Here is a 22,710-nt window from a genome sequence, read left to right as displayed (position 1 = left end):
TTGAAGTTTTTTGCCTCCTTGGCTATTTTCTCCTAGTAGTCTTTTTTGGCCCCTTTTACCGCCTTATGGCACCAGCGTTGATGGTGTTTGTTCTTATTCCAGTTTTCATCCATTTTTGACCTTTTCCATTCCTTAAATGAAGTTGGTTTTTTTTTTGTCTCTGATCGCACCATGATTCTGATAGCTCCTCGGTGGCCCAGACAACCATGGTACTCCCTTCTACTTCAACTCAGCAGCAGGGAGCCTCTACTTCTACCAGTATTTCCCTCTCTGCTTATACAGAGTCAAGGGTCTCTGCTTCATCCCAACCTGCAGTCTTTACTCCTAACAGCTTGGTACCTCTCAACCTAACTGCCACGATACAGTTCTCTCAATCTGTACAGGACATTCTAGAGGCTTCCAGGAAGCCGTCCACTAAGCAGTGTTATACCCAGAAATGGGACTAGATTCTCTGCTTGGTGCACTATTCATCACAAGGAGCCGCAATCTACCTCCTTGTCTTCGGTTTTGGATTACCTGCTGCACTTATCTCAATCTGGCCTCAAATTCATATCCATTAGAGGCCACCTCAGTGCAATTGCTGCTTTTCATCAGCCTATTGAAGGGAAACCCCTGCCTGCTCATCCTGTGGTTTCCAGATTTATGAAAGGACTTTTCAGTGTCAAACCACCTCTCAAGCTGCCTCCAATGGTTTAGGATCTCAATGTTGTTTTTGCTCAATTGATGAAGCCTCCTTTCGAACCAATAGATTTGGCTCATCTTAAATTTCTCACTTGGAAAGTGGTTTTTCTCATTGCGCTCACCTCTGCTAGATGAGTCAGTGAGCTACAAGCTCTAGTGGCAGATCCACCTTTCACAGTATTCCATCATGACAAGGTGGTCCTCTGTACTCATCCTAAATTCTTACCTAAAGTGGTTTCAGAATTTCTTCTCAATCAATCCATTGTTCTTCCAGTGTTTTTTCCAAAGCCTCATTCTCATCCTGGAGAATCAGCTCTTCATACTCTGGACTTTAAACGTGCTTTGGCTTTCTACTTGCAACACACTCAACCTCACAGAACTGCTCCTCAACTTTTCATCTCTTTCTTTCCAAATAAGTTGGGGCATCCTGTTTCCAAGCGAACCATCTCCTACTGGATGGCTGCTTGCATCTCTTTTTGCTATGCTCAAGCTGGTCTCCCTCTGCAGGGTCGAGTCACGACCCATAAAGTAAGAGCTATGGCGGTGTCTGTAGCTTTCCTCAGATCAACTCCTGTTGAGAAAATCTGCAAGGCTGCCACTTGGTCCTTGGTTCATACATTCACCTCTTATTATTGTCTGGATACTTTCTCCAGACAGGATGGCCATTTTGACCAGGCAGTTTTACAATATTTATTCTCCTAATGTGCCAACACTCCCACCATCCCATTCTGGTTAGCTTGGAGGTCACCCACATGTTGAGAATATGCTGCCTGCTTGTCCTGGGATAAAGCACAGTTACTTACCGTAACAGTTATTATCCAGGGACAGCAGGCAGATATTCTCACAATCCACCCACACACCTCCCCTGGTTGGCTTCTTAGCTAGCTATCTGAACTGAGGTACCTTGGCGGGAAGACACTCGCGCATGCGCGGTGCATCACTCGTAAACTTTTTTGAAAGTTTTTCAAGCAAGTCTGCAAGTCTGCTTGCAAGGCTGTCCGCTACAGGGCTCTATGGGATGACGACACCCACTTGTTGAGAATAACTGCCTGCTGTACCTGGATAACAACTGTAAGGGTAAGTAACTGTGCTTTCTGTGAACTGTGAATGTTCTTAACCTTCCTATAGCACTTCTAGTTGAGGAGCAATCTAATGGCTTAGTCATTTGGTTTACAAAATAAAATAACAATCCCTGATTCTATTTCAGCATGGACACAACGGAAAATTGGGCTTGCGGACTTCAGATGTTGCTTAGCTGATCATGAAGGGTAAATACCTGGCGTGCTACTGCATTCCTTTTCTTCTGTGGAAGTAAGTGTTTTGGGGGGTGAACAAAATGCCTGCAACATGCTCTGTACTGATGTAACTTATCATATAACTTCTGTAGTCCTGATGTCTCACTGCTGTATAAGTGAATGTTGCTTCCTCTTGCTTACTTATTTATTTGGATTTATTTACCATCTTTTTGAAAGGATTCACTCAAGGCAGTGTACAGCATGAATAAGTCAACATAAGCAATAGACCATTACAGCAATAAAAATATGCAGGAATATGCATCCATTACTATAAGAACATAAGTTGCTATACTGGGGCAGACTGAAGGTCCATCAAGCCGAGTATCCTGTTTCCAATAGTGGCCAACCCAGGTCATAAATACCTGGCAAGATCCATAGAGTAAAACAGATTTTATGTTGCTTATCTTAGGAATAATCAGTGGATTTCCCCAAATCCATCTTTAATAATGGCTTATGGACTTTTGTTTTAGGAAATTAGCCAAACCTTTTTTTTAAACCCTGCTAAGCTAACTGTTTTCACCACATTTTCTGGCAGTGAATTCTAGAGTTTAATTACACAATGAGTGAAGATATATTTTCTCCAGTTTGTTTTAAATCTACAACTTAGCAGCTTCATTTCATGTCCCTTAGAGCTAGTATTTTTGGAAAAAGTAAACAAAATGATTCATATCTACTCAGTATTTTATAGATCTCTTATCATATCTCCTCTGAGCTGTCTCTTCTTCAGGCTGAAGAGACCTAGCCACTTTAACTTTTCCTCATAAAGAAGTCATCCTACCCCTTTTACCATTTTCGTTGTTCTTCTTTGTACCTTTTCTAATGCTACTATATCTTTTTTGAGATGCGGCTACCAGAATTGCACACAATATTTGAGATGCGACTGCATCATGGGAGTGATACAAGGGCTAATAGAAAAAGGACTTGACATGTCTAAATTGCATGATGCAGTGTACGCTGCCCAAAGCATTAGAAGGGTAGAGAAATAAAGAAACAATGTGCATCTGGTTAATAATTTCACTTACATTATATTTTAATAGGTTACATTGTATCCCCGATCTAGCATGCTGGATGTACTGAAGGATTTGATATCTCATACAGACAAAGCTCACTTTCTTCTAGTTGAAGGGATACAATCTTCTTAAAGTTCTTTTTCCAGATATAGTTTGGCACTAAAATATCAGGCTTGAAACTAAACATTTTTTAAAGTTGTTATAAAACAGGATGATTACTGATTGAGTAATCTGCTTGTGTGTAGTCTAGGTGGGCTAGAAATCAGATCATACATCTTGGCCTTTTTATTTATTTGGTTTTTTTTTTTCCTTTTAATTTGTCATTGGTATTTGTCTCTGAAATGGTCAAGGACCATTCCTATAGGTATGCTTTGGACTGTTTATGCCTTGTCTGCCTGATTTGTATCATGACCACTGCAGGACCTACATGTTCTGTCTGTGGTCCAAGTCTGCGTCTTTCCTCTGACTGATTATTGCAGGATCAACACTGGAACCTGGAGGAGGTATCTTGGGAGACTCTCCAATCTATCCTGTAAGTATTGTTTTGTTTGTTTTTATTATTTGATTGTGTGTGAATGTATGCTTGCATAACCTATTCCCTAGCAACAGCAGCAGATGAATCCAGAGACCAATGGGATAGCTCACATCTACCAGCAGGCGGAGATAGAGAAACTGATTAACAGGTGGTCCTATTGGCTGGCACTCCTCCTGTCTCATCAGTAATCTCTATCTCCCAGCTATTCAACTAGCTCCTGAATTCTGGCTGTGGCTGGAACTTTATTTTCTCCTGTTGAGGTTTCTCTTCAGTGAGACAGGGGTGTCCGGCTGAACGGTGCCGGCTTTAGAGGTTACACTTGGGCCCCCCCTTGTCCCTGCCTCACCCTCCCTCCATTGCTAGAGGGTCTGACTGGGTCTCAATTTTTTTCTTCTTTCCCTTCTCTGTAAAAAAAAAAAAAAAAAAAAAAAAGAGACCACAGTTGTTACATTCTGCCATGCTTTTGCTGCAAACTGGCTTCAGCCGGCCCTAACAACAAGCTGTGAGTATGTCTGGCTTTTACAGTTGTTTGAACTTCAGGTTCTGTTTGGGAGTCTTAGTACTGTGGGTTCGGTCATCATACATTTAAGGTATGGATATTTTATTGAGGCTAAGTTTTATGACTAGAAATCCATGGAGGGAGCCCTCCCGCCCTTTGCATGCACGCGCTTTGTTTCCTTGTTGGTTACAGCGCAGCAGTAGCGATGCGATTTCATGCTCGTACTTGTTCTCTTTGTTGGGTTTCAGTGCAGCAGTAGTCCTGTTTATTCTGAGGCTCTCTTTCATCAGTGTTTGTCACGGCCATGTGCAGCTGATTGTGCAGGTGCCGGTTTATAGCAGCGCGCATGAGATGGGATATGTTTTTTCCGGTGCTGTGGGCCGTTTTTCTGGTTATTCCCCGAGTCTGATTTTCTTTCTATGCAAGCCGCGGCAGGGTAAATTTTGCGGGGCTCGAATCCGACTATGTTTCTAGGAGCGTTGATGCAGCGGCCACGTGTCAGCGAGAATCAGGCGTGCGCATGGGTCTCCGGCGATGGCGGGAGAGCTGCAGTGTTCCGGTAGTTTGTTTCCAGCTGACTTTGGTCAGGGTATGCCGGGGCTTCTCTTCTTTCCGGTTCAGACAAGTTGTATGTGTTTCACCAGCTTTGGGACAAGCTTGGGCAGTTTTATATGTCTATGTTTGTGTTCCTGCTGTACTCCCTTGAAGGAAGCTGCTTGTTTAATCGGACTCTGGGGTTAGCACTCAAGGGGTTTACCAGAGAGACTCTGACCTGTGCTAGGTCACCCAGTCTCGGTTTGTCTCTAGACTGGGGCGACATACGGCAACTCACGGCACAGTGAGATCAGCAGTAAGATAGTGCCCTGTATTTCACACAGGTATCTCATTGTTTCTCTTGGGGTCTCTGCAGATTGAGCCTTTGTCTATTGGTAACTGTCCTTGTTTGGGCTTCTGTGCTGAGCTGCATGTGTCTAGTAGTGGCACAGGATATTTATGCCTAAAGGTAGTACAAGCAGTTTCCAAGTTCAGGCTGTCTCTAGGGGCATAATGACACTGCGCATATTCCTGCGGCCAGGACTCTCTTTCTCTATTTCTGAGGGGGCCTGGACTTCAGATTTCCATGCTTATCACGCTGGTTTCTCCTGTCACCATTTTCTCATGGCACATGCTAGACGGGCCCCCCAACCAGACAGAAAAGGCTGTACAGCTCCTTTTAACCAGGAGCCAGTTACCTATTCTATCAAACCCATGGAGGTTCACGCACTATGTGGCTGTTAGCCTCATCCCTGAAGCTCTCATTAACGATGTGAGCTTTGTCTGATACCTGTAAGGATGCTGTTGTTTTCCACGGGGCGGTAGATGCAGCATCTTGATTGAGTCTAGTACGTATTCACTTTAAAGGACATACGTATTTCGCTCATGTTGCATGGGGTTAGCACTGTTTTCATGGTTCCAGTATACTCCTCTTTACATTGTGAACCTTGATTTTTCCTAGGAGAATTCTTGCAGATCCTACAGTCTTATTCTGCCATTCCCTGACCTTCTGCACTTCATTCTGAGGGGATCTTGACTTCTTCCAATGACTCTTCAGGCTTTCTCATGAGGGAGAAGACACTATAATGTCAGGTCAGAGGGCTGTGAAGATTTTTCAGGATGCTTGCATCTTTGCATTCTCCTCAGGTTTTCCAGTTCGTTCTTGGAGTCTCTATGTTTTGTGTTTCCCTTTTCAGTGTTACTGGTCCTCAGGACGGTTCTTGTAGTTCTTCGGGAACTAAGGGTCGTTGTTCCACTTACCGCATGGTGCCCGAGATAGGGGGCATTGGGCAGGCTGGATCCCATTCTGCTGAATTAGTTTCTCGGGGTTACACATTTCTGCAGACAACCTGGGAGTATATTTACATTTTCTCTATGGACTCCGAATCGGCACTTGGTTTGCCTGCCTCTCTTGGAGTGGCGCTTTCGGTTTTGGCACATGCCATTTTGCCTACCCAAGGCTTCACGAACGTTTTAGGTGATGTGGGCGGTGGTACCGTTTTGGCGCTACCAGGCAATTCATCTAATTTCTTCTTGACTGCCTGCTTGATTCGGACGACTTCCAGTCGGGCCATTTGACTGACATGAAAAGGGTGATATCTTTTCCTCAGTTCTTTACACGTGCATCTTTGAATTTGCACAGCACTCTTTTCTCCTGTACTATTTATAGGTATATCGGGGTGATGTTTTTATTCATATAGGAGAGACATGTGTTTCTTTCCGGAGACTTGGGCGTGGGGTCTCGGTCTCAGATTGGTATTCTTCTTCGCTTACCATGACCAAGAGTATGGGATTCTGTACAGTTTCTGGGATCCATATTGCTGACTCCACTGGGGACTTCGGCTTGCTTTCCCCTTCTTATGCTACAGCAGTTGCTTTTGTTCCGGTGGTTCCCGGTATCTCAGGGCACCAATTATTTGGTATGCTCCTCCTGCATCACTCTGTATGATTTGGTGGCTCCGCGCGATTTCTCTTTTCAAGGCATGCCTCGGTCTTTGCTGGACTATCTCATGATCACCGACCATCCCGGGCTGTTGGGTTGGGGGGCTCCGTGGCTTCCATCCTCAGCTCCTGGAGTCTGGTCTTCAGAGGCGACTCAGTACTTGTTCATTCTTCTGCTCTTGAGCAGGGTCAGGCTACCTTTCTGGAGCTTCAGATCATTCTTCCGGATTGCCGCTGAGGGTCCTTTTGGTCAGTATTAGGATGGGGGTATTTCTCTACTGCTTGGGCAGTAAGTGTTGCACTCATTGGCAGGTGAAGTTGTTCTGCTTCAATGGGTGGACTCTCATCTTCGTCTTCTGTTGGCAGATCCTTTTATGGATCAGGATAAGAGTTTGGATAGACTTTCTCTCCGCGGAATCTGAGCATTGCCCATTTCTTGTATGTTACAGTGTACAGCGCTGTGTACGCTCTGGAAAGTGTGCATCCTGGATATTGAGATTTGTGGCTCAAGCGTTCTAGCTCTTTTTATGGAAGTGAGATCTGCTTGACCTAGACCTCATGGCCTCGTCTCTCAATTCTAAGCTTCCTAGCTTCTTCGGCGGGCCCAGGGAGTGGGAGTGGGAGTTAGAGGGGGTAGCTGCATGGCTCCTTTCTCGCTTCTGCCTTCTCTTTTTCAGTGTTTTCCGGTGGCTTGGATTTGCCACCTCGAGCTCGCTTTCCGGGCACAGTATTTGTAGAATCTCTGGATTGGCGGCGCCATCCTTACTTTGCGGATTTGATGAGTCTTTCAACAGCCGGACTAAGAAGTTTCCTGGTATCTCCGGCTTTGCTCGCCTAGGGTCCGTTCAACATGGGTATTTGTACTACTTTAGTATTACGACCTAGTTTTTTGAAAAATCTTGGCTGACGTGTAAGGATTATGCGAAGCAGGTTGTTTCTTCTCTTATCCAGGTGCTACGGAAGTCTTCTCCTGTGGCTTCTGCTTCCTTTTGGAGGTTTTTCCTTTCTTGGGTGCTTCTTAACGTTTGAACCACTCCAGAGTTCCTTTTTGGCACAGGTGTATTGCCGAGGGCTTTAGCGTTCAATTCCCTTCAGCTTCTAGTGCCATTCTTAGCTTGTTACATGGGCTAGGTATATTGCTCTTCGCTTACTTCTCAGCTTCATGTAGTTCAGGTCCTAAACAGAGTGCGGTATATTCATGCGCCTCTTAGAAAGCCCGGTTTGGAGTACAATCTTCACGTACTTCTTCTCAGTATACCGAAGGCTTCATTTCATCCTTGTCTTTTGGGACTCTAAAGGGCTGTGCCATTGAACATGGGGTTTCTTGTGGCCATGGCTTCAGCTCTGCAGTTTTCTATGTTGCAGGCCTTGTTCAACGGGGATTCCTATTTCTGATTTCCGAATTATGGGGTATCAGTTCGGATGGTACCATTATTTCTTTCTAGGGGGGTGTCATCCTTTCTTTTATGTCATGCTCGCTTTTCCTTCCTTCTTCCTGGGAGGGGAAATTGGGAGCAGTGCTTTTATTCACTGCATTTTTTGATATGTACGTAGCGTTCTCTGTGAGCTCGGTTTCTTACGACTTTTAGTTGTTTATATCTCCTTTTTGCATTCTTCAAGGGACGCCTCAAATGTTTGGTGGCGTCCGAAGCCTCCATCGCTCAATGGGTCCAGGAGGACATTCTTTATGCTTGCTTGCTGGCAGGGAAGCGGTTGGCGAAAGAACTTCATGACCATTCCGCTGGAGCGATGGCTACTTCTTGGGCTCGGCCCAGAGGTTTTTTTTTTTTTTCCCTTGGAGGAAATTTGTCTCGCGGCTAATTGATCTTCCGAGCGTGCTTTCTCTCCCCATTTCTGCTTGGATGTGGGGGCGCATGCGGTAGGGGCTTTTTGTGCTTCGGTTGTTGCGGAGACGGCGTTTGCTTCCCACCCAGATTGAGGATTGCTTTGCTACATCCCATTGGTCTCTGGATTCATCTGCTGCTGTTGCTAGGGAAGGAAAAATTATGTTCTTACCTGTTAATTTTCTTTCCCTTAGACGCAGCGGATGAATCCAGAGCCCCACCCTTTCTGGATATTGTCTCTCGGTTTTTTCTTTTGCAACTTTCGCAGTTTGTTATTATGGCAGGTTGTTTTCTGTATTATTGCATTTTGAGATTTGTTATGGGAAAGAGGTTTTTTACCTGCTATGCCTATTGCTGGTTACGTGTGCTTGGGCAAGGAGCTATACTGATGAGACAGGAGGAGTGCCAGCCAATAGGACCACCTGTTAATCAGTTTCTCTATCTCCGCCTGCTGGTAGATGTGAGCAATCCCATTGGTCTCTGGATTCATCTGCTGCGTCTAAGGGAAAGAAAATTAACAGGTAAGAACATAATTTTTCCTTACTTACTATAGTTGGTGGGTTCCGTTTGTGGTTTTGCTGGTGGCCTAATACAGGTTAAAAAGTACTAGATATACAGCATATTTGGATTTAGTTTGTATCTTTTTTCAGCTCTATGAGTAGCTCTAGGTTTACAGTCTAATTTTGTACCTAAGGCAGAGATCAAGGTCACAAGGAGTAGCAGCAGGATTGGAACCTTGCTCTTTTTTGTAGGTTGTCATCCTGGTGATGCAACTTCTAGGCTAATTTTTTTTTTGTTGTTGTTGTAACCCTGTTGAGGTGTGTAGCTATGACACACACTTGTTTGGTTTTGGGACAGATTGTAGTGTATGTATGTATGCAGTGTATGTGACCCTACAGCTCAATTTGGGAAGCCCTTTTCTAAGCTATTCTTTCATTCAACTCTGAGTTCAATATATACAGTATGTGGTTTTTGAAGTTGGTGCAGACGAGGCCAAGGGGAGGGAGAGGGCATCTGATGCCCATAAGACTCTTTGGTTGACAAGTTTCCTCTATCCGTAGGATGGTATTTTTTGTGAGGGAGGACACCACTGATAGGTAATAGAGAGCATACTGAGAGTTTTGCAGAGTTGAATTTTTAGGTGGCTGTATGTGTGTCTGTCTGCAAATGGGCAAAATAATAAAACAAAATGAACATCTTGCTTGTTTCTTCCTGATTATTCAGAATCCCGCTTCTGTTTGGTTACCGCACATCATTCCCTGGATTCTACATATGGCGACTAAAGCTGTGCATGCAAATTTGGTCACACAGTCAAATTGCATGTGCAGTTTAATTGTTTAACAAGCCAATTAATGCTGATTGTTTATTAGTAGCCAATCATTAGCACTGCTTAGAATTTATGCACACAACTTTCTAAAGCATATTCTATAAAGCGGTGCATGTAAATTCTAAAATGTGAGTCCCAAAAGGGGCTATGGGCATGAGAGAAGCAAAAGTAGGTCATGAGCATTCCTAAAAATTATGTTCAGTGTTAATAGAATATGCCAAATCTGTGCATCATTTATATGCAAGCATTTACATCAGATTTTAGTTGGTGTAAATAGTCACCCCTAAATTTTAGTCTCAAGGCCAGCCCACTGTGCATATTCTATAAACTATGCCTAACTTTAGTTATCCCAGGACAAGCAGGCAGGTATTCTCACATATGGGTGACATCATCGGAGCCCGGATGCGGACGCCTCACAAGCAGACTTGCTTGAAGAAACTCGAAGTTTCAAGTCGCCCGCACCGCACATGCGCGAGTGCCTTCCCACCCAGCAAAGGGAGCGTCCGCTCAGTTCTCAGTTTTCCGCGGAGCTGAGAAGTCCGTCTTTGACTCTCTGCGTTTAACTTTGTTCCTTTGTGCCTTCTCTTAACCGCGGTTTGTGTGTTTTACCTCACGAATCACTGTTTTTAGTTTATTTCTTTTATTTTTAGTAAAAAAAAAAAAAAATTCTTCTGTTCGTTTTCGCAGCCCGAGGGCTTTGATTTTGTGGCGGCTATTTTTCCTTCTATGTCCCGGCCTGCCATGGGCTTCAAGAGGTGTAGCAAGTGTCAGCACGCGATCTCTCTTATCTCCCAGACGCTTCCTTAAGTGCCTTGGGCCGAAACATCATCCTAGGTCGTGCCTGCCTTGCCAAACACTTCAGCCTCGTGCTTTCAAGCATCATTGTATTTTGGTGGGCAAGCTCTTCGAGATGGAGTCTTCTACTGATCCCTCGTCTTCGAAGGCGTCTTCGGCCTCGACTCCCACCGAGGCTCCTTCTGCGCCTACTGCTTCCACCTTGAGCCTCATCAGACCTTTGTTGCTTGCAGCTTCGACGTCATCTGCTGTATCTTCCCTGTATCCTCGGGTCAAATAGCTTAGCAGTCGGTTGCGCCGGTGGTGATTAAAGTTGTCTAAGACTCCCAGGTAGAAGCACACTCGCACTACCTCGAAGGAACCTCCAGCCAAAGCAGGTGGTCTGGTTTCAGACGTGGATCCATCCTTGCTGGCTTCTTTCCAGACCATGTTAGAGAAGCAGTTTATTCAGTTCCTTACTAACATGGGACCCAAACTGCTTCCTCTTATCCAACCTGGGCATTCAGCAGACTCCCGCGAGGTCGAGCCGCTTCCTTTGCCCCAGTCTGACCTCACACACTCTTTACAGGGAGCAGAGTCTCTGCGAGTGTCTGATCTGGCATCCAAGCATGTAAAGCAAGGAGCAGATTCTTTGCGAGTGCCTCGACTGGAATCCTCATTCTCTATACAAGGAGCAGAGTCTTTGAGAGTGCATCGAGGTTCCTCCACCAAGCCTCTGGAGTTTCGATCTACAGCCTCTAGTCCTATTCATCCGATGGCATCGGCTGCTCTCATCTCCTTGATCCTCGAGATCTGGTTCCAGACACAGTTCTCACTGACTTTCGAGGCCTTCCTCGAGGCATCATTCCAGGCATAGTTAATCTTCTCAAGACAGACCATCTTCCTCTAAGCCTCGATCTACTCCAACCTCGACCAGACCACCAACGCCTCGTTCGAGGTCTCCGATGCCGGACCTCGAGGATATTCCGGTTTCGATTGCCTCATCCAAATCACCAGGTACCTTTGATGCCGAAGCTTCATCTTCGACTCAGGCTGCCTCGACGTCCTCGAGTCCTTCTCGAGGCAAAGCATTGGCAGATCAGCTATCTTTCTCGTCTTTCCTTCGTCAGATGGCTGTGGACTTGAATCTTCAATTAGATACTGGCTCAAAATACTCTAAGGAGTATCTAGAAGTCATGCATCTTCCTCAACCTCCGGCAGAGTCTCTTAAGTTTCCACTTCATAAGCTTTTGAATCAGACTTTTGGTCGATGCATGGAAACACCTTTTTCCATACCGGCTGTTCCAGGCAAATTGGACTCTAGGTATAAAACTGTGCATCGCAAAGGATTTGACAACACTCAGTTCTCATCAATCCCTCCTTGTCAAGTTCTCCTTAAAGAGGTCCTATCCTTCCAAGGTTTATGCCACCGTTCCTCCTGAAAGGGAAGGGAAAACTATGGACAAATTCAGACGTCGCATCTATCAAAATGCTATGATGTCCTCTAAAGTCCTCAATTATAATTTTCAATTCATCACTTATTTTGAATTTCTTATTTCTTTAATACCGAAGTTCTTGCATTATCTGGATACTCAAATGCACTTTGAATTTCAAGAGGTTATTGCTTCTTTGTCTCAACTCCGTTGCATCTCCTCCAGTCATGTTATGATGCATTCGAGTTGTCTGCTTGAGCAGCTGCTTGCTCTGTGGCTATGCATCGTCTTGCCTGGCTTCGTACCATCAATATGGACCCTAATCTTCAAGACCGCTTAGCTAACATTCCTTGTGAGGGCAATGACCTCTTTGATGAATCTGTCGAAGCAGCCACCAAGAAATTGTCTGACCATGAGAAATCTTTTGCTTCAATTGTCAGACCTAAGCCAAAGCCAGCTCCTGCCAAGCCTGCACGCCCTGCACTTATCTATCAACGGCGTTATGCTCCAAAGCCGGCTCCATACACTCGTCCTCCTCTTAAGAAACAGCAACCTCAGAAGCAGCAAAAATCCCAACCTTCTGCTGCACCTAAGATTTCTCAGCCTTTTTGACTGTTTAAAACCTCCACCGTTCTGACTCTGTCTCATTTTCCCCCTATAGGAGGTAGTCTCCATCATTTTTACGACCAATGGATGTTAAATTACCTCCGACCTCTGGGTGCTTACCATCCTCAGAGAAGGATACTCTTCATTTCACTCAGGTTCCACCAGAGCTTCCTCCAAGAGAGTATCCTTCCAATCCATCCCAGACTGCCCTTCTTCTTCAGGAAGCTCAAGCTCTGCTTCATCTCCATGCCATCGAACCAGTTCCTCTGGAGCAGCAAAACAGGGGATTTTACTCCCATTACTTCCTTGTTCTGAAGAAGACAGGTGATCTGCGACCCATTTTAGATCTCAGGGCTCTCAACAAATTTCTAGTCAAAGAAAAATTTTGATTGTTGTCCCTGGCATCCCTTTATCCCCTTATCGAGCAGAACAACTGGTTATGCTCTCTGGATCTCAAGGAGGCCTACACTCATATTCCCATTCATCCGGCCCCCCGTCAGTACCTCAGATTTCGGGTGGGGAATCTGCATTATTAATACAGAGTACTACCATTCGGTCTGGCCTCGTCTCCCAGAGTGTTCACCAAGTGCTTGGTAGTGGTAGCAGCAGCTCTAAGGAATCATGGTCTCCAGGTGTTTCCCTACATTGACGACTGGCTCATCAAGGATTCCACGTCTCAAGGGGTTATTGTAGCGACCCAACAGACTACCTGGTTCCTACAAAGTTTGGGATTTGAGATCAATTTTCCCAAATCTCAGCTTCAACCCTCACAGATTCTCCACAATTCATTGGAGCTGTTCTGGACACTGTCCAACTCAGAGTATTCCTTCCACAGCAACGTCTGGAAGCTCTACTTCAACTCTGTCATACAGTGTCTTCCCGATCTTCCATCTCAGCGAGACACATGATGGTACTCCTAGGTCACATGGCCTCCACAGTACATGTGACACCTTTTGCCAGACTTCACCTCGGAATTCCTCAGTGGACCCTGGCATTTCAATGGACGCAGGTTTGAGATCTGCCTCCTCGACACATCATAGTCACTCGTTCTTTGAAGCAGTCTCTCCGTTGGTGGATGCTCTCTTCCAATCTTTCCAGAGGCTTGCTTTTTCAAACGCCCCCTCATCAGAAGGTCCTCACGACAGACTCTTCGACCTACACTTGGGGCGCTCATCTCAATGGTCTCCGTGCTCAAGGCCTCTGGACCAGTACGGATCATCAGTGTCATATCAATCAGTTGGAACTCGGAGCGATCCTCAAAGTTCTCCATGCTTTTCAACATCTACTTCACGACACAGTAGTCCTCGTTCGGACGGACAACCAAGTCGCCATGTATTATGTCAACAAACAAGGAGGGACAGGGTCTGCCTCCCTTTGTCAAGAAACTCTGGAGGTTTGGGACTGGGCAATCCGCCACAACACCTTCCTCAAAGCTGTCTACATTTAAGGGGCAAAGAATTGCTTGGCGGACAACTTGAGTCTACTGCAACCTCACGAATGGACTCCATTCCTCGCCTCTTCATCACATTTTTTCACAGTGGGGAACGCCTCAGACCTCTTCGCAGCTCCTCACAACTACAAACTGCCTCAGTTCTGCTCCACGATATACTCTCATAACAGCCTCGAGGCAGATGCTTTTCTTCTGGAATGGACGAATCTCTTCCTCTACGCATTCTCTCCATTCCCTCTCATTCTCAAGACTCTGGTCAAGTTGAAGAACGATCATGCCACCATGATTCTAATCGCTCCTCGGTGGCCGAGACAACCCTGGTACTCTCTTCTACTTCAACTCAGCAGCAGGGAGCCTTACCTTCTACCAGTTTTTCCTTCTCTGCTTACACAGAGTCAAGGATCTCTGCTTCATCCCAACCTGCAGTCTCTACACCTGACAGCTTGGTACCTCTCAACATAAACCCTCTTCAGTTTTCTCAATCTGTAAGAGATGTTTTAGAAGCTTCTGGGAAGCCTACAACTAGACAATGCTATCATCAAAAATGGACTAGATTTTCTACATGGTGTTTTTCTCATCATAAGGAGCCTCAGCATTCCTCCTTATCTTCTGTTTTGGACTACCTTTTGCACTTATCCAATTCTGGCCTCAAGTCTACATCTATCCGAATCCATCTCAGTTCAATTGTGGCTTTCCATCAGCTTATAGAAGGGAAACCCCTCTCTGCTCATCCGGTGGTTTCCAGATTCATGAAAGGACTTTTCAATGTCGAACCTCCTCTCAAACCGCCTCCTGTGGTTTGGGACCTCAATGTTGTCCTTACTCAACTCATGAAGCCTCCATTTGAACCAATTGATAAGGCTCATCTGAAGTATCTCACTTGGAAAGTGGTGTTTCTCATTGCCCTCACTTCTGCTCGACGAGTCAGTGAGCTGCAAGCTTTGGTTGCTGACCCACCATTCACGGTGTTCCATCATGACAAAGTGGTTCTTTGTACTCATCCTAAATTCTTCAATAAAGTGGTCTCGGAATTTCATCTCAACCAATCCATCGTTCTTTCAGTGTTTTTTCCAAGGCCTCATTCTCACCCTGGAGAATCAGCCATTCATACTCTGGACTGTAAACGTGCTTTGGCCTTCTACTTGGAACGCACCAAACCACTCAGAACTGCTCCTAAACTTTTTGTTTCCTTCATAGAAACATAGAAATAGATGGCAGATAAGGGCCACGGCCCATCCAGTCTGCCCACTCCAAAGACCCTCCTCTGTGAATAGATCCCACATGTCTGTTCCATTTGGCCTTAAAATCAGGCACGCTGCTGGCCTCAATAACCTGAAGTGGAAGACTATTCCAGCGATCAACCACCCTTTCAGTGAAAAAGAATTTCCTGGTGTCCCTGTGCATTTTCCTGCCCCTGATTTTCCACGGATGCCCCCTTGCTGCCGCTGGACCCTTGAAAAAGAAGATATCTTCTTCCACCTCGATGCGGCCCGTGAGATACTTGAATGTCTCGATCATGTCACCCCTCTCTCTGCGTTCCTCGAGTGAGTATAGCTTTAATTTATCCAGCCATTCCTCGTACGGGAGATCCTTGAGTCCCGAGACCATCCGGGTGGCCATTCTCTGGACAGACTCCAGTCTCAGCACATCTTTACAGTAATGTGGCCTCCAGAATTGCACACAGTACTCCAGGTGGGGCCTCACCATGGATCTATACAATGGTATAATGATTTCAGGCTTACGGCTGACGAAACTCCTGCGTATGCAACCTATGATTTGCCTTGCCTTGGATGAAGCTTGCTCCACTTGATTGGCAGTCTTCATGTTCTCACTGACGATCACCCCTAAGTCTCGTTCTGCTTCAGTTCTTGTTAGGATCTCACCATTAAGGGTGTAAATCTTGCATGGATTTTGGCTGCCCAGGTGCATGACTTTGCATTTTTTGGCATTGAAGCTGAGTTGCCAGGACCTAGACCAGCGCTCCAGTAGTAGTAGGTCATGCATCATGTTGTCGGGCATTGAATTTATGTCCGTTGTGCTATTGCCCACTACATTGCCCAGTTTGGCGTCATCTGTGAATAATGTCATTTTACCTCGCAGCCCTTCTGCAAAGTCTCTTATAAAGATGTTGAATAGGATTGGGCCCAGGACCGAGCCCTGCGGCACTCCACTGATCACCTCCGTCATTTCAGAGGGGGTGCCATTCACCACCATCCTCTGAAGCCTACCTCCAAGCCAGTTCCCAACCCATTTCGTCAATGTATCGCCCAATCCTGTAGAACTCCTCTTGCTCAGCAACCTGCGGTGTGGTACGCTATCGAATGCTTTGCTGAAGTCCAGGTATACGATGTCCAGGGACTCCCCAACATCCAACTTCCTCGTCACCCAGTCAAAGAAGCTGATCAGGTTGGATTGGCAGGATCTTCCTTTAGTAAATCCCGTAGATTCTCCTCGTTTAGGATCGTATCCAATTGGCGTTTGATTAGAGTTTCCATTAGTTTGCTCACTATTGATGTGAGACTCACCGGTCTGTAGTTTGCCGTCTCCATCTTGGAACCTTTCTTGTGGAGTAGAATGACGTTGGCCGTCTTCCAGTCGTACGGGACGTTACCCGTACTAAGGGAGAGATTGAAGAGCACGGATAGTGGTTCCGCCAAGACATCACACAACTCCCTGAGCACCCTGGGGTTTAGGTTGTCAGGTCCCATTTCCTTGTTAACCTTAAGCTTTGACAGCTCGCAGTAGACACCGTTTAAAATTACTAAACGGGTCAACTGCGTCAACCCTTGTCTGTAGCTGAGGGCCAAGTCCCGGCGCCTCGCGGGTGAAGACTGAGCAGAAGTATTCATTTAACAGTTGGGCTTTTTCCGAGTCCGTTTCTACAAAGTCTCCGTCTGGTTTCCTAAGACGTACTATCCTGCCTGAGTTCCTATTTCTTTCACTGATATACCTGAAGAAGGATTTATCTCTTTTTTGGATGTTCTTCGCCAGAGACTCCTCCATGCGGAATTTGGCCTCCCTAACTGATGTTTTGACGGCTTTTGACTTGGCCAGATAGACTTCCCTAGAGTCCTGTTTCCCTGATTGTTTGTAGGAGATGAATGCTTTTTTCTTCTCCTTGATGAGGTCCGAAATCTCCACAGAGAACCATTGTGGCTTATTGTTTCTTCGCCGTTTACTTACTGATTTAACATAGCGGATTGTTGCTTCCTGTATGGTGGCTTTCATTTCTTCCACGTTATCGGTTCCTGCTTGGCTTTGTAGTGCCTGGTGAACGAAGTCTCCCATTTCTTTGAAGTTTGTGTCCTTGAATTTGAGGACCTTGGTCAGTGTAGTAGATTTAGTGAAACCTTTCCTGAGATTGAACCACACCATGTTGGGACATCTTATTTCTAAGCGTACCATCTCTAATTGGATGGCGGCTTGTATCTTATTCTGCTATGCCCAGGCTGGATTACCCCTTTACAGTAAAGTCACAGCCCATAAAGTTAGAGCCATGGCAGCTTCAGTAGCTTTCCTCAGATCTACGCCTATTGAGGAAATTTGTAAAGCTGCTACTTGGTCCTCGGTTCATATCTTCACTTTTCACTATTGTCTGGATACTTTCTCCAGACGGAATGGACAGTTTGGCCAAACAGTATTGCAAAATTTATTCTCCTAAATTGCCAATACTCCCACCATCCCATTCTGGTTAGCTTGGAGGTCACCTATATGTGAGAATACTTGCCTGCTTGTCCTGGGATAAAGCACAGTTATTTACCGTAACAGGTGTTATCCAGGGACAGCAGGCAGCTATTCTCACAACCCACCCACCTCCCCTGGTTGGCTTCTCTGCTAGCTATCTGAACTGAGGAGACGCGCCCTGTGCTGGGCGGGAAGGCTCTCGCGCATACGCGGTGAGGGCGACTTGAAACTTCGAGTTTCTTCAAGCAAGTCTGCTTGTGAGGTGTCCGCTTCCGGGCTCCGTCGATGACGTCACCCATATGTGAGAATAGCTGCCTGCTGTCCCTGGATAACATCTGTTAGGTAAGTAACTGTGCTTTATAGCTTATAGAATGGCACGCATGCATTGTAGATGATGGCAGATAAAGACCCGAATGGTCCATCCTATCTGCCCAACCTGATTCAATTTAAATTTTTTTAATTTTTTCTTCTTAGCTATTTCTGGGCAAGAATCCAAAGCTCTACCCGGTATTGTTCTTGGGTTCCAACTGCCGAAATCTCTGTTAAAACCTACTCCAGCCCATCTTCCACCAAACGGCCATATACAGACACAATACGTGGAAGTCTGCCCAAAACTGGCCTTAGTTCAATTTTTAATATTTTCTGATTCTAGATCCTCTGTGTTCATCCAATGCTTCTTTGAACTCAGTTGACGAGCGCTGACCTCCCGGGATGCGTGCATTTATCAGTTGAAAAGTTTTTTTTGAGCTGTTGATGATAAGACCACGTAAAGCTCACCGCGATTAAATATATTGAGGCGGTAGAGTGGTGGGGCTGAGGCTCAATAAATAATTAATAAACAAAAGTCTAAATAGAAGGGTTTTAAAAAAAAAAAAAGTAATTTAGAAGACGAGATATATAGAATTTAGCCATATGCCTTCATTTCCAACTTTCTAGGGGGGGGGTTTCCTCCATTTTAGCTCCTGTATTGCAGATTGCATTTCCTTCTGTAACCAAGTATGCATGCAACCCTAATTGTATGAGAGGTGATCATTCTCCCTCCCACACACCCCACTTTCATAAAGAACTGAATGCTAATTCATGAGCATTCTCAATCTGGACTGGTTTAAAGTTGAAAAAGCCAAGCTTGGTATTGCACAGTTTGCTTTCTTTGTGTCTTTCATCTATAATTATGGAAAAGCATGCTGCTATCTCTTGTTTTATATATGCAAATCAAGTCAATTTGTTGGATGCTTTTCTCTGTCCATTGGAGTTCTGTATGTATGATTGCATGTATTCTGAATGTATGATTGTCAGTTGCTGGTGATTTCCATGCATTTCATGGAATGAGCAAACATTCAACATTTTTAGAGCGGTTCTTAAGCTGCCAGCTTTACCTTTTTTGCTCTTGGCAAACTGCAATGTGACTGATTAGTGTTACTTTTGGTGCTCATCTGATTTTTGCTATCATTGTGGTAATCCTTTCTTTGCTACTCCCTTTGTCTATTTGCTTTGTACTCTAGACATGGTTGTTTAAAGATTTTATATAGTTGATGATGGGGTTTAAGGAAGAATGTAAGTGCTCTCTTTTTCTCTTTTCAGCTGTACTAAAAGGCTGCTACTGCCTCAAATGAACCACATAAACCATAGAAGAGAGGCGGCCAGACGATGCAATACCACTAGCAACTGTGGAAAAAGGAGGAGAAGGCCTAGAAAGAAACCATACCTTTTTTATTTTCCTAACTTTTTGTGAAGTAAATAAACATTTGCTGGGTATTTTAGTTTGGGTTGCTAGGTGTTTGTATGCCTGGTTTTATATTGTTCTTTATAATGTCTAAATATGCTGTAAAAGAAGTTGTTTATATGTGACTAAAAATCCTGAATGAATTGTGGTTTATAGGTTTTTGTGCTTGAGAGATGCAGTAAGTAATGCTAGTCTGGAGGATTTGGTTATACTATATACTATGCTGATATATACATATTTTGTTTGTTTTTCTGATACAACTGTAGGTATAAGGATCCATAGTTGCATATATAAATTGAAACTAAACTCAGAAAAAACAAAATTCATTCTCCTAGAAAATGATAAGACACCATCCATTACAAACCTAGTAATCAACTCAACCACATTCCCCATGCAAACCACTCTAAAACTATTGGGAGTGACGATTGACAGGTGCTGTACCATGCAACAACAAATCAACAAAATAATACAGAAATACTTTGCAATCATGAGAAATCTAAGACAAGTGCGAAAATTCTTCGACAAAACTCAGTTCTGGATCCTAGTTCAAGCCCTAATGCTGGGTCTACTAGACTATTTTAACATTCTCTATCTACCCTGCCCCGCGACCATGATTAAACAACTGCAAACAATCCAGAACACAGCCCTGAGGCTCATCTACTCTCTGAGAAAACATGACCACATCACCGAGGCATATCTTCACTCACACTGGCTACCAATTCAAGCAAGAATACAATTCAAGTTCTACTGTCTTCTATTTAAAACCGAAACAGCCCAATATACCTAATCCGAACCACCTCAACCAGACAAAGGAGAACCCATGCTCCATTCACATACCTTCCAATCAGAGAAATCAAATGGAAAAAACTGTATAATGGCCTCCTGGCCACACAAGCTGCGAAATTAGACCGCCAACTCTCTACTTTGCTGATAACGACCCCTGACTACAGATCATTTAAAAAAGAAATAAAAACCATACTATTTAAAAAATCCCCAATACCCAACAATCGAAACCAACCTAACGCCTCCCCACTCTCTAAAACACCCTAACGCCACAAGAACTACTTCATCCCTATGAACCAAGTAGACTACTCCCTAACTATTCTATAATTCCTCTGGAAATAGCCGGATAGATCCTTTTTGTAATCCGCCTTGAACCGCAAGGTAACGGCGGAATAGAAATCACTAATGTAATGTAATATTACATTACATTACATCAGGGATTTCTATTATATATTAGTGAAGATGAGAAATAAATAGAAAAAGGGGCTTTTACGTAGATTGGTGCAGCTTTTGTAATTGAGTCTTTATGAGGCGTGCCAAGGAGCATCTCTTTGTAGAAATGCAAAACAAAATAATGAAAATTTTCCTTTTTAATTTTACAAGGGCCAGTGTTCCAGCCATTGGGCTGTAGAGCCTTTGAAACTTTATGCACAGTAACCTCTAAATTCTGTATATAGTGCCTAAAGTTATGCATGTACTTAACTGATCAATTGGGCTAATTAGCGCCAATAATTGGCATGAATTATGAGGTATTAATTGCTAATTGGGACTAATTAAAAACCGCTTGTTGCTATTCTCTTAAAAAGCCAGCTGTGCCAACTGCAGTGTGTAAATTAGGAATATCCACGATCCACTCCTACCCACGCCCTCTTTTCAGAAAGTTAGGTGCATTGTTCTAAAATATGCCCAATGTACACATAGATTATGTATCCCATACTGGAACTAAGTGCTGTTCTAGTCGGTACTGTTTTTTTGTTTTTAGGTGCCTTATATAGAATATGGCCCTAAATGGGAAAGTATATATTAACTTTTGTACCTGCTTTTTGTGCAGATAGATTTTTCAAGGAGTACAGACTTCAAAAATGGAATCTGTATGTAGCTTTTCTTTCTGCCCAAAAGACACTGTTAGGAATACTCCCCCTTTAATACAGAATGTGTGCACTCTTAACTTGCTTTTGCATGGAAGATGTCATCTAGTTTTCTGTAAGATAATTTTGTAACCAGGGGCTTAGTTTGAGAGGGCAGAAATGCGCCTACTTCAGTATAAAATACCAACATAAAACATGCCTTGATTGAAGGTGCCGATCACATACATCAGGTGTAAATACCCACATGTAATGTTAACAAGAATGCACACAAATTTTAACTTTATATAATTTACACACATACAAGTATGCTCTACCCATGGATATGGGCATTCCATTAGAAGTGTGCTCCATGCAAACAAGGCACATAACTTTTACACAGGTTGGTATTTTAGAAGAGGTCATTAATGTATGTAAATACTGGTATGAGCCCCTTTAAAGGCTAGTTATATAAAGGAAGAGTTCATTTTTAGGTATGTTTCTATTTACACAAGTGTAAACCATTTTAAATATGAGGGGAGAGTGTGGTGCAGTAGTTAAAGCTACAGCCTCTGCACCCTGAGGTTGTGGGTTCAAACCCATGTTGCCCCTTGTAACCCTGGGCAAGTCACTTAATCCCCCCATTGCCCCAGTTACGTTAGATAGATTGTGAGCCCGCTGGGCAGAGATGGAAAACTGCTTGAGTACCTGAATAAAATGCATGTAAACCGTTCTTAGCTCCCCTGGGAGAACGGTATAGAAAATTGAATGAATGAATAAATAAATAAAAGCAGAATATATCATTTTGGTAAGATGAGCTACTGGGAACTCTGCAAGTTCAGCACCGCTCTTCTGGAGTTAAGCTAGACTTCATCTAGAGAGTGTATGCTCAGACATGAGGGCTCCTGTAGGTGTTGGAAGCGTTATGGCCTGTTTGTATCATAAAGGAGATGTGACTCCAGATGTGCTGTCTCCCTTTGCTCTCTTTATTTTCTTTTATTTTTGGTTTATTTTCTGGTCTTTTTTCCTGCTGTTTTTTGCTTATTTATTTAATTTATTTTATTTGTGTTAATTTTTGAATCTTCTTTGTTTTTTACTCTGATTATCATTCCATTAGTGGACTCTGAACTGACAGTTCAGATTAAACCGTTATTCTTGGTCTGTCAGAAAAGGCCTCATTCTCATCTGATATTCCTGCATCTTGGCGATCCTGAGTTTGTGCCTGACAGCTTGCCTTTTTTCTCATCGGATGTTTGCGGCGCATTGGCGATCCTGTAATATGCCTGGCGACCGATCCATGAAGAGCGGTGCTGGTGCAGATTTGATGAGGGAGTGTTGCCGAGGTCGATGGAGGGTGACTGAGTCGCCGAATGAAGACGGTTGCCGAGGCGGAGGCGCCGTGGCTGGGATAGTAGAGTGGACTGTAATCTTCCTGCAGCTATGCAGTTTCGGACCTCCTACTGACAGTGCGACATCAGCAGGATGGGAGGACTGGAGAATGGCTTTTTATCTTGCCAGAGTCTTACA

The 22,710-nt window shown here is 44.3% G+C and overlaps 1 protein-coding gene across 12 annotated transcripts in view; it reads left to right on the top strand.

Moving 5' to 3' along the window:
• The window catches only part of KAT6B (lysine acetyltransferase 6B), a 490,670-nt gene that overhangs the window by 26,965 nt on the left and 440,995 nt on the right, over nt 1-22,710 (top strand). For 9 of the 12 annotated variants that reach the window (XM_033941371.1, XM_033941383.1, XM_033941382.1 and 6 more), the window contains exon 2: nt 1,889-1,992. The gene's annotated coding sequence lies outside the window, so the exon portion shown is untranslated. Of the gene's footprint in view, nt 1-1,888; nt 1,993-3,465; nt 3,519-19,194; nt 19,347-22,710 lie in introns of all 12 variants that reach the window. The other 3 variants (XM_033941375.1, XM_033941373.1, XM_033941374.1) reach the window with 2 other exon arrangements.

Source organism: Geotrypetes seraphini, chromosome 4 (assembly GCF_902459505.1).
Source record: "Geotrypetes seraphini chromosome 4, aGeoSer1.1, whole genome shotgun sequence".
Taxonomy (NCBI): domain Eukaryota; kingdom Metazoa; phylum Chordata; class Amphibia; order Gymnophiona; family Dermophiidae; genus Geotrypetes; species Geotrypetes seraphini.
Note: the sequence above shows the minus strand (reverse complement) of the source record. Positions and strands in the feature narration are given on the sequence as shown.